Consider the following 12,459-nt stretch of genomic DNA (forward strand, 5'->3'; position numbering starts at 1 on the left):
AGTGTAGGAGCAGCCGCCCAGTCAGCCACACTGCACTGGCTCTATGCTGAGGGCCCAGAAGCAAAGGGAGGGTCGTTTGTGGAGAATGGGAGCAAGCCCTCTGGAGAAAGTTTCCCTAAGCCTGGGAATACAGGGAGAATTTTAGAGCAGCTACAAGGAAGAAAGCCTTCTAAGCCGAAGGGTCAGGTTAAAACAATGACATGAAACTGGAAAGGAGCACTGTGTGGTTTGAAGCATCCAGGGCGGGTTTAGATGGAGGAATCTAATGAAACCTTTGGAAGATTGCTGCCTAGTTATGAAAGATTCCAACCTCAGCCTCAAGGAGTCTGTAGATACTGTTTGGGGAGCAGGGCGAAAAGTAGGACCACACAGGAATCTGTATGCTGCTCGCTGTTTGTCCTTTTGCCCAACCTCACATCGATCCCACAGGCTCTTCCTGCTTATGCACAGGATCACACTCCGTGTGACACAGATGGGGCTGCTGGAGACTGCAGGACCAGGTGGGGGTCAGAGCAGTCAGTCGGCACCCTGCTGGGGGGTGGGACGCCAACACTGAGGAGGGTGGCAAAAGGGAAAAGGTGAGGGAGTTGAGAACAGAGCTGCCACCTGGGTGTCAGAGCAAGGGTGCTCCCATGGGGCTGGGGCCTGGTCAGATGTAAGGTTGAACCAGGGCAAGAAGTGCTGAAGTGGGGAGAACTGGGTTCTAATCCTGATGTTTATTCTCTCTCTGAGAGAGGTCCTTAAAGTAACAGCAACAACTCAGTTCCCTCAAGTGGATTAAGACTCTTAGTGACCCCTTAGGACCGGAGTAGAACTGCCCCTGTAGGGTTCAGAGACGTGACCTTCTTTTTGGGATTAGAAGCCTCATCTCTCTCTCTCTTGCTCAGAGCAGTTGGTGGTCTTGAACTGCCGACCTTGCAGGTGGTAGCAGCCCAACATGTAACCACTATGCCACCAGGGCTCCCCCTCCTAAAGTATGGAGGCGGCAAAATAAGCTCTCAGGTCCAGCCTCAATGATAACCCAGAAAATGAACATCACAGAACACCAAGGTCAGGTCGACTTGCCGCCACTTTCCCATAGGAAGCCAGTCTTCTGCCCCTAATGCAGCCCTGGTCGAGGAGTGGTGTAGGAGATGGGTTGCTCACTACAAGGTTGGTAGTGCAAGCCCACCAGCCGCTCTGGAGCAGAAAGATGAGGCCGTCTCTCCCTGTAAAGACTTACGGCCTTAGAACGGCTAGGGAGAGGTTGTCTTCCATGGCATAGGATCACTGTGCACTGGCGTGGACATCACAGCAGTGAGTCCTCTGCTTCTCTGGAGAATCGTACTGTAGTTGGTAGTTGCGGTGGAATTAGCTCGGACTCCTGGCGACCGGATGTGGGAGGGAGGAGAATGAGGCCTTGCCTGCGCCTGCACAGCCTTCATGGTCACTGGCACCTCTGAGTCCCTTGTCACATCTCTGATGTCAGTCCCTCTAATTGAGGGTTTTCTTCATCTTCCCTGAGGTCTTCCTTTACCAAACATGCATTTTTTTTCCTAGTCCTTCCAGATGAACCAAAGTCCTGCCATCCTTGCTTCAAGGGAGCATTCCGGCTGTCTTTCTTCTAAGGGTAATTCATTTGAACCCCAGTTTGAACGTGTCCATTCTTCTGTCTCCCTTTATTCTTATCCAACTTCTGTAGAAACTACTGTGGCTCCTTTGAGGTCTGAAAGCTGTCTGCGGTCACATCTGCGATATCACACTCGCTCGTCTGTGTGAGGTCCTGGGTCTGATGGGAGTCAGGCCACCTGCATCTCGCCTCTTCTTCCTTCCCCATCACTGCGTCCGGGACCTAGGATGACCACTCAGCCGCTCCCAGCCCTGTGTCGGTGGTTGGATCCTTTCCTGAGGTTCCTGCCGCTGACGGTTAACCTGAGCATTAGAGGCCCACCCCCACCCAGAGGTGCCTTCGGAGAGAACCTTGGAGATTGGGGTCTGTTGAAGAGGAGAGTCCGGGAAACCATATGGAGCGGAGCAGTTCTGCTCAGTAGCACACGAGGTCACCATGGGTCTGCACCAATCAACCCTAGCCTAGAGGAGGCCGGCGGCATAGTGGTTACGCAGTGGGCTGCTAACTGCAAGGTCAGCGGTGCCCAATCACATGGCGTTCTACCTTGTCCTTGAGGGTCACTATGAGTTGGCGTCGACTCGATGGCAGTGGGTTTGGTTAGGTTTGCTGTTTTATGGGTGATTTGGAAGGAAGGAAGAGGCGGCCCCCTGGCACACCAAGGGGGGCAGTTTGAGGCAGTGGGGGGACTTGACAGAGGCACACCTGCTATGATAGGTGTGCAGATGCCCTGGATGCCATTTGGAGGGGCCGCCACTGAGCAGTGTCTCTGGAACAGAAGGACAGTGGGAAGGAGGAAGACTCACAGAGAGAGATGGGCACCATGGCTGCGTGCCATCACTTGCTGTGAGAAATCCGCCTGCAGTGAAAGTGAGTGCCCTCATCCCCGAGAGCCTCCGTGATCACGCTTTGCAGAGTGGGCACAACAGGCCTTCAAAAGAGTTCATTCTGGTTCCAGTCCTGGCTGAACATGTGCATGTCCACGCCCCAGAGAGACCAGAGCAGAAAGCGCACTTTAAGAAGGTCACCGGGACTCCTAAGTGACATCAGAAACTCCTAGGAATCTCGCCCGCGGCCCAGAGAAGAGAAGTAGCCGCAGAAAGTGAGGGTGGCAGACCGTCATCCCCAGCGAGGGCAAGGGAGGTGCATCTCTCGTGTCCATGCAGTGTCCTATGGGTTAAGGGAAAGGCTCATGACCTTGACTTGGATTTCAGAGCTAATATCAAAGATGGGCATCGGTTGTCTGGACCGGGGTACATCTGCCAGGGCGTGCCTCGAGCAAGGAGTAACCCTACTTGGGGAAGTTCCTCTCGACAACCCAGAAGGGCCTGCAGCCCAAGCCCTGGGGGCCACGCTGGCCCCTCGCTCTCTACAGGGATGCTAACGCCTCCTGTGATTTAAGTTTGGTGCAACGCAAACCTCTCCCCAAGGATGAGTCCGGGCTCTGTGTTCCCGCTCCCAGTCCTGTGAGCCACGCGGACTCGCCAGGCATCTCCGAGCGAGCGCGTGCACCCTGCCCTCAAACACCAGGCAATGGGTGACACCCCACTGAACGCTGCTTGCCAGATCACCGGCCAACGCAAGGACAAGCACAGAACAGGAAAACGGCAGGACGACTTGCCGGCCGTGTGAGGTCAGGGGGTTCGTGTGCACCCCAAGCTCGTTTCCCGAGCTGCGAAACTGAGGAGACCAGGCTGGTGGTTTCATAATCGTTAGCAGTATACCCCCACTCCTTTTTTTAAATTATTTTTTTGGGCCTTGGAAGAAGTACAGTCGGAATGACCTCTGGAAACAAGGATGGCGAGACTTCGTCTCATCTCCTTTGGACATGTTGTCAGGCGGAGCACTCCCTAGAGAAGGACATCGTGCCTGGAATGAAGAAAAGGAAGTCATCCAAAGGCAGCCTTGGCTCAGTGGGGGCTCAGGCAGAACAGGATGGGGAGCTGAGTGTTGTGTTCTGTTATGCAGAAGGCCACTCGGAATTGGACTCGATTCCACGTCACAGGAGTTGAACATATAAGAAGATGCATGTACAGCCAACTTCACACGCACACTCCCTATTCAGACATCATGAAACAAGGCATGGCGATTTTGCTACATGATATCACAATGATGACTGATACCACTAAATATGTATCAACACAAAGAGCTGTCTCTTCCCCCCTCCCCCCTCCCCCCGCCCCATCCTTGATAGTCACCTTGAAAACCTAGCAGACTCATTAGCTGGAACAGGTTTTGACAGAGGTCAGGAAAAACCAGAACAAAACAAAATCTAGTTCACTAGGCAGCATCAGGCAATGCGTTTGGATGTGTCAGTAAGCACCTTGGATGATACACTGCAGCTGCCCTCATGGTGCTGGGGGTGAGGGATTGGGTTGCCATCCACCAGGTGAAAGGCTTCCCCATCCCAGGTCTTTCTACATTTCTTGGTAATACTTTACTTTGTTTTCTCAAACTGCCTTTTGAAATGTTCAGTTCAATTCTTTTACCTAATCAGTTTTTCTCTCTTTTGTATATTTAATTGTCATTTCAAGTGTGTGACAGGCCACAATATTATATATATATATATATATATGAAATTAGGAAAAAAGCGTTTGGACAACTTTTAAGGTACTGTTCCAGACAGCCAATGAGTCTTCAGAAACCCGCGAAGCAAGAGGTTCTGTCACGAATTGTGATCTGTCTTATGAGTCTCTTCACTGCAGCCTGACTCCCCGCTCCACTCCTACAAATACTGAGTCGTTGTTCATCAGGTACAGTTGTCGGCCCTTGGATTGGTCAGTCAATCTTAAATCAAAACCCCAAACATGTTTACAAACTCTACTTGGGAACTTTATTCTTGCATTTGCATTTCAACATATCGTTTTGAAAACTGTGGCTATTTATACTCTATCCTCAAGATCCCAGTCATAGGTCAAATCTTTAGTTTTCTGCTTGATGAGTTATCACCTGTGGGTTTAGCAGAGGATAGAGGCTAACCCCCCCACCTGCCAGCAGACACCTGCTACAGGTGAGAGCTGTTTGTGCTCCTCCCGCTTGCCTTGGTGGAGATCGTTCATAGGAGCCAGGGGAATAGTACGCTTCTCCGCCTTGAGAAGGCCACTGCCAGTGTTATAGAACTCTGTGAACTTGGATAAGAGAAATGGTTAAGGACATTTCCCGGGTCTTTGTGTTCAAGAAGATGTCTTGCTTCAAAGAAACACCCTTATCATATAACTGATAGAAGACTCAGATGCTCACTCACTTACCAATGACAGAGCCAGGCCCCCAAACAACCCAAAACCCCAGCGGCCACTGACCCCATTCTGACCCCTGAGGGCAGAGGGAAACGCCTCGCCCGCCCCCCCCCCCCAGGATTTCTGAGACTGTAATTCTTGAAGGGAGTTAAAAAGTCTCGTCTTCCTTCTGAGGAGCGGCTGATGGGTTTGAACTGCTGACTTTTAGGTTAGCTGCCCAATGCATCACCAACTATGGCACCAGGACTTTTTAAGACAGCTACGGCCCCTCCAAATCCCCCTTCTTGGCCTCATAACTAAGCTGCTTATCCTTACTGATCAATCAGAAACAAAGTTTTTGCGAGGTCCCCTGGGAGGTAGACATTCTCATTAGAAGGATAGGGATACTGAGAGGAAAGGCGAGTTAGGTGAGGGGAAGGGGAACAGACATGCCTGGGGGTACACAGTGCATGACTATGGGTAGACAAAGAGGGAGGAACAACCTCCAAAGGGTGGGGGGGATCACTGAAAATACTTTAAAGGACCCTAAGTGGGAGTATCCCTGATAATATGCACTGAATAAGCCACATTAACCTGAGTTTCTGGACACAGCCTGGGGACCCAGGCCGAGTGGCATGGAACATTGGCACTTTGAATCCTGGATCTTCAAGGCACACAACATGCTCCAAAGGCCACACCAGTGAGCTCAATGTGGAAACTGCACTGGGTTCTACCTCAGCACACGTGTAACCTGAGGACTTAAGACTGAACCTGCATGGTGGTGGAAGAAGCAGAAGACAGCTATACAAGGAATATTGAACTGGCGGTGGGTGGACCAACATTACGTTACTACTTCAAGGCCCTATGTGCTCTATTGAGATATATATTTTCCTGGCAAACCTGTGATTGACATTCTCAGTGATTATTATTGTAAATTTTCCCTGACAACCAACTCTCATTGTTTGGGTAAGTAGTATCTAGCCATGAAAGGACTGATTCTGTACAAGTGAATAATTCAGGTACTACAATATGGAGTTAGACTACACTGGCCAATATTTCTCACTCAAGATGGCTTCAAAGAAGTAGTACCAGGGGCTAATCAATGATAATATTAACAGAATATCTTTATTCCCTAGAGAAAGATAGATAAGACTCTATCATAAATTAGCAAGGAGGTCTTTAAAGGAAGCCAAAGGCAGATTAAAAAAAAAACAACTAAATCCTGGCTCCAATTTAAAAACAATTAGTTCTAATATCATGGCCCTGCTTGAGATTCGCCCTCGAGAAGGGAACACAGAGGGGCAGGTGCTACAGCAAAGAGTGGTGAAGACATTAGATGGTGCTATAGTTTATTGTGCCAGCCTGGCCGATAAACACAAGTAGGATTAACTGAAAGGCAGAGGGATAAATGGCTCGGTGAGCCTCGCCTTGCTTGTTCTGTGCCTCAGTTTAAAGGGGTACACTACCTGTGGGATGCCTAGCCTGTGGACTGTGTCGCTGTAAGGTGAGGTCCCTTCAAGCCCACACGATTGGAATGTTCGTCTCTGGAGCTGGGGACCGACAGTTGATGACAGTTGGGGACCTGCCTTGCTGTTTGCTGCCTGGATATATATAGCCCAGCTCTCTCTACAGAAGGGGACTGGCAACTGGCGGCTCTCAAGCCTTAAAGGACTGCTAGTGTCTCACTGCTTTATAATTTAACTGTTAATTTCTTGTATTACCTATCTGTATATAATTTAATGGTTCATTTCTTATATTATATATCTATCTTTATAAATATATTTATATATAATTACTAGCAATCTGGTTTGTCTCTCTAGAGAACCCTGTCCAACACAGATGGTGATTGGCTATCAGATAAAATAATGTCTGGAGTCTTAAAGGCTTGTTTCCAAAAAAGCAGCCATCTAAGTGAGATGTCAATTAAGTTCACAGGGAAGAAGCACACCATCAGTCATCGAAGGACTGTCAATCATCTAATCTGAAGTCAAAGGAGGGAATAGAATCAGAGCCTGAACTGTGAGATTCTGGTTCGCAGAAGGCCGTGGAGGACAGCAGAAGCCCAAGATACACTTGTGGGACCCACACAGGAAATAAGCCTCCAATGATTTCCCTCTATCCGCCCTAGTGGGATGGGAAGAAACTGGTTACCAGAGTGCATTGGAAAGATGCTGATAGGAGATCAAAATGATCAACCTGACTTGAATGGTAGAAACCTTGTCAGTTGACCCGATGCACCTTGGACCTGATCTGGTTTTCAGCATTGTCTGTGCTTTTGTTCCTTTGTACTGGGGTTTATCTAAGATATATTTTGTCATTGGGGGTAACCAATTTTTTGTTACATGTTTTCTTTCCATGTTTTGGTATTCAGACCCCAGGATTGATGAACCTATAGAGAGAGCAAGTAGAATAAATTTCCTGTGTGGTTCAGTGGGGTGGGGGTTGGGGGTGTAAAGGGGAATTGATTTCAGGTAATTCAAGAAGGAAGAGAATGTTTTAAAACTGATTGTGGTAGCAAGTTTACACTAGTGCTTGATGTGATTAAATGATGGAATGGTAGGTTTATCCATATGAGCTCCCAATAAAATGGTTTTGAAGAATAATAATCATGATTTATGCTCAATACCTAAATCACTAAATTGTGCATGTGGAGAATGATGAAATAGTAAATGTTTGTTATTTATATACTTACTTTCATAAAACAAATACATATGGGGGGTGGAGAAAGAAACAAAGTTCTTGTTAAACAAGCTTTGGTTAAGCTTCTCCCTGCCCTCCAAGTCCCTACACCCTCAGTTAGAGCCAGAGCTCTTACCCTTTGGTAAAGGTGCTTCCCAGAGAACAGGCTGACCTGAGGAAAACACTGATGTTATATCTTCATGCTCTCCTATGATGCCACTCTTTCATCCCACTTCCCACGCAGGATTTTATTCTTCCTGTCCCTGTCTAGTCTTAAGTCTTTTTAAGGGGACAAAATGCCTTCCCCTCTCACTCTCGGAGATGCAGCAGCTCTTGTGGTTGGTGGGATCTCCCCATTGCAGTCATCTCCCTCCCCCACAACAGATCCGTCCCTACCAGGACACCCTTGAGTTTCCTGCTGAGCCAGCAGTCAGTGCCCCGGGTGACTCTCAAAGCTGGGCCTGCTTTGGCCAGCAGAAAGAGAAGTCGGCCCTCCTGGGAAATTTCCCAAGGTCCATTCTTCATGACCCTGTTCATGGGGTCCTTTCCCTGCATGTTCCGCCTGGCCATGGACCAAAGCCATCATGGAACCAACAGAAAGAGCATCGCAGAACCATTCTCACACCGAGGGGACCTGGAATGATGTCCCACACCCAGCTGCAGGCTGCTGCGTGCTCCCTGCGAAAGACCATCATGCTGGGTAGAGTATGAGTGACAAAGAGGAAGACGCTCAATAAGATGGATTGACACAGTGGCCGTAACCATGGGCACCAGCAAAACAGTGACCGAGAATGGAGCAGGACCAGGCAGTGTTCCATTCTGCTGTGCATGGGGTTTCTATGAGTCAGAGCCAACTCCACGGCACCTGACACAAGAATCTCTGTATGTATGAGACACCCTCCTTGGCCATGCCCCAATCTCCCAGTGTCAAGTAGAATCTCCACCTGGAGGTTTTCCTGGCTCGACTCCCTGAAAGACAGAGCCAGCTCTGTGTTGTTGCCTCCTTCCTCCCTGCCTATGTAATCAAGGTCCCAGCATGCCTCACACTGCCCAAGCTCACAGGGCTATGAGAAGTTTAAGTCTGGTGGGCACATTGGGAAACCTGGAGTGGGGAGTGTGGAGGGGTGCAGGGGCCATGGATTGCTTATTATAAAAACAGGGAAAAAATTACAATTATCTCCCAAGTAACCATCAGTGCTTCATATCTTTTTTCCCCCAAACAAACAGCCTTACATTATTTATTGTTAAACTTGATGAGGAAGCAAAAAACCAAGGAATAAACCAGATTATTTGCCAATAGAAGTTCAATTGATCAGATGGGGACAAAAGTCTTAATGCAACATGATTTGGGCCTGGGAAAATGCGGCATTGTGTGCTATCCCTCAGGGGGCTCCTTACAGACCCAGCTTGGTTCTTCTCCAATGTCTTCTCTTGGAGTTGTACCTGATTTTATTACAGGTTTTCATTCGAATCCATTGGGGAATGGGCCGATTCTGCTTCTATTTCTTGGCCAGGAATCTCTTGATCCTGAAAGTCTTATGAGACTTTCATGGTGAAGTCGGAGCAGCACCACAGTCAGGATGGCAGAGAAATTGAGAGGGAGAAGAGGACGGAAGCGCGTTTTAGCCACTGCTTCATCTCTTATGATTGCTCCTTCTTTATCTCTGTCATTTTCATCATCGCTGAAATAGCTTCAACTCCCCGGGGGTGATCCTGCCACACCTCAGCTCATCTCTTTCTCCTTCCTTCTCTTCCATCCCACACACGCCCGTCTTGTTTGCGGGTCACTGGGGCAGTCCAAGGGAGTGGTGCAGAGGTACCATGAGCACCCGAGTTGTCCCCATTATGAATCATTATGATTCCTTCATTTCGTGAACTCATTTGGACCCTCCAGCCGCCGGGCATGCTGGCGGCTCATCTACCAGCATTCATCCAATCATCTCTTATAGACGCAGACAAGGAAGATCCAAGGAGATCTCTTACACAGTGAGCAGACGGCAGCGCCAGAGTGCAAGCGCAGCCTTCAGCGCCGGGGTCCCTGTGTCCCTCTTGCAAGGCTGTGCCCATGGGAGTTGACAACCATCTGCTCGGGGTCTGATTTCAAGTGGGAAAAAGTAGTGGCACATGAATGGCCCCAGACACAAAAGCAGCAGCAAGAAGAGAGCAGCTGCTAAGGCTCGCTCCCTCCCTCCTCCCTCACCTTCCCCCACCCCCATCTCCCCAGTCCTGGCTGGGCCTTTTAGCCTACTCCTTTCCCATGGGAGCAGTCCCTTTTGTGTTCTCAGAAGCAAATGTCTTTTCATCTCTTTCACCTCCCTGGTGGGCGATTGAAAGAGGCTTGATGGTGCAGTGGGCTGTGCATTGGGCTCCTGACTGCAGGCCAGCCTTTCCCCACATATCACTCAAGTCCCCATGAGTCAGCCACGATGCAATCTCAGCCCCTCCCAGACTGCTCTTGGGGCTGCTGCACAATGCTTCATTCTTCTCTCTGAAAGAAGTGGGAGATGGGCCCTTAATTACACTCTTACCAGTGTCTGTTGGAGCCTTGGTGGCATGGTGGGCTAAGGATTGGGGTGCTCATTGCAAAGTGACTGATGGGTTCAAACTGCTGACTCTGGGAGTGGCCATTCTGTTCTTAACCCACTAGGCCACCAGCGAGCCTCCACTTCAGATGAGGAACCTGAAATCAGCAATGGTTGGGACCAAGGGGATGTTTAAGGTTAGCCGGAGTATCCTTGGATGGCACAAAAATTCAATGCCCGATTGACTTAGCGAAAGGTGATTTGAATCCACTCAGAGGGGTCTCAGGGAAGAGCTCCTTTTGAAAAGTCACTGCTTTGAAAGTCCTACTCTAATCCACACAGGGCCACCAGGAGTTGGAATCCACTCAAAGGAACTTAACACAACAACTTTTTTTTTCTTGTCCACATAAATCTTTAATGAGGTATAATTACGTAACAGTTGAGGTAACAACTTGCATAGGTAGGTGTTTAGTAAAAAAATATTGTAAACCACAGCCATTTTATACCCAAGCTGTATTTTTGTTTTAAGTGATTTGTCTGTACAATTAATATATTCTCACTGTACTTCACTATCAGCTGCCTCAAATTACTTGATTTCTGAAATTTAAAGAAAAATCTGTCAACTTGGGACTTTTTATAGTTCATACTTTGAGGCGATCACTGATAGCAAGCAGTTTTTTTAACAGGATATTTTAAAGATTTTAGCCTACAAACAAACCAACTTGAGAAAAAAGAAAAAAATGACTTGCTAACACTGAGCTGATGTTACTTGGCTGATCCATAATCTACAGAGTTTAATAGCCTCCCCCCTTTCTGAGTAACCTGAGGTTAGCAGCAGAAGGGCTTGAGAGAGACCTAGTAGGATTGTTAATGAAAAGCATAAAGAGCGCCCCATGTTTGTTTTGTTTTTTTAATATGGAACGCTTCACAAATTTGCATGTCATCCTTGCGCAGGGGCCATGCTAATCTTCTCTATATCGTTCCAATTTTAGTATATGTGCTGCCGAAGTGAGCACGCCCCATGTTTGTTTTTTAAACAAAATACAACTGTAAATGATATAAAATATCTTCTGAATGTTTGGGCCTAACGTTTGAATATCTAAGAGAGTTAATCCTGGGCAAGAGTAAGGAATCTAGGCTCTATTTAGAAAAATGGAATGCTAGACATGTTGCCCAGTTGTCAATTTTAAACAATTCTCTGCCCTCTGTAGTTTCTCCTTAAGACATTTCTGTTTATTAGGGCTACAAATTTCAAGATGCAGTGTGGTACAAAACTTTTTAAAGAAAGCTAATCTTAAACAAAATGTTGTTAAAACAAAGGCTAAACTGTACTTCTATGTCATAATATATTGTTCGATTTATTGGAATGTAGACAAACCCTATTTGTTGCCAGGGAAATTTAAGTCTCAGCCATCATTTTTTCATGTCCATAGTATTGCAGTTCATTATAAAGCTAACATTCTTATTTGGATACAGTACAGTTTGATTATGACAAATACTAATAATTACTAAAACTTAATAAATTTTTAAAATATCCAATTAGCCAAAATAATATCTAGTTGGATTTCAAAACAAAGTCTCTCAATCAGTGAATATGATTGGTGCATATTTACGTGATACATGAATATTATACTTTGAATGCAGTAGTTTAATTCCAAGGGGCAAAGTTAATTTCCATATACAAACAGCCTGAAAGAAATGTTTGGGTCCCCCTCCCACCTTTTCAGTAAGACTACAAGTGAAGGAAGTATGTAATTTCCTGTTAATAAGAATTTGTATAGAAAAGTTACAAAACATAATACCTATAAAATTATGCACTTCAGTAGAAAATTGCACAAAATCATGATCTGAGTCAATGAAGACATCAAAATACAACAGAGGTAACGCTAACCTGAGGTAAACACTAAAAGTTTAAAATTTCCAATTATTTTGGAAGGTTTGGTTACCTTTTGTTGATACACATGTATTTATACTAATTTTGTCTCTGTAAAAAGGAACTTTGTTATAGCTAGAGATAGAATGCAGAAACGTGTTCACTGATTATTACGTAAAAAAATGAAGCTCAAAATTGTGGAGTCAGCCCTTTTAAAAAGTGTATATACAAATCATAAGGAGAAAGCCCCTACAATCTTTGGATCAACTAAAGAGTTCATTATTAGATGTAGCAGCTTCTTCACTGGGATGTTGGCTACCAGACAGGAGCTCTGGAGGCAAGAGTTTAGAAAATCCACTTTCAGTAACTCGCTGGGTATAAAACAAGATATAAGCTTGGGCCTTGTATACTTCACCCATAGTGCACATGCTTAGCTTGGAATCATTGCAGTGTACCCAGAACCCTCCTTCAGAATTATAGCAGTAGGCAGTGTAGTGTCCCAAGCCGAATCCTTTGCCATGGTGCATTACTACCGCAGATAAGTCATAGATAAAGCATTCTGGT

The 12,459-nt window shown here is 46.8% G+C and overlaps 1 non-coding gene across 1 annotated transcript; it reads right to left on the reverse strand.

Annotated features, from left to right (window-relative positions):
- Positions 1-10,931: 10,931 nt before the first annotated feature.
- On the reverse strand, positions 10,932-11,038 carry LOC142441941 (U6 spliceosomal RNA). The gene has a single exon (XR_012783218.1). It is a non-coding gene; the product is annotated as a U6 spliceosomal RNA (small nuclear RNA).
- Between the last annotated feature and the right edge of the window lie 1,421 nt (positions 11,039-12,459).

This window comes from Tenrec ecaudatus, chromosome 2 (genome assembly GCF_050624435.1).
Source record: "Tenrec ecaudatus isolate mTenEca1 chromosome 2, mTenEca1.hap1, whole genome shotgun sequence".
Taxonomy (NCBI): domain Eukaryota; kingdom Metazoa; phylum Chordata; class Mammalia; order Afrosoricida; family Tenrecidae; genus Tenrec; species Tenrec ecaudatus.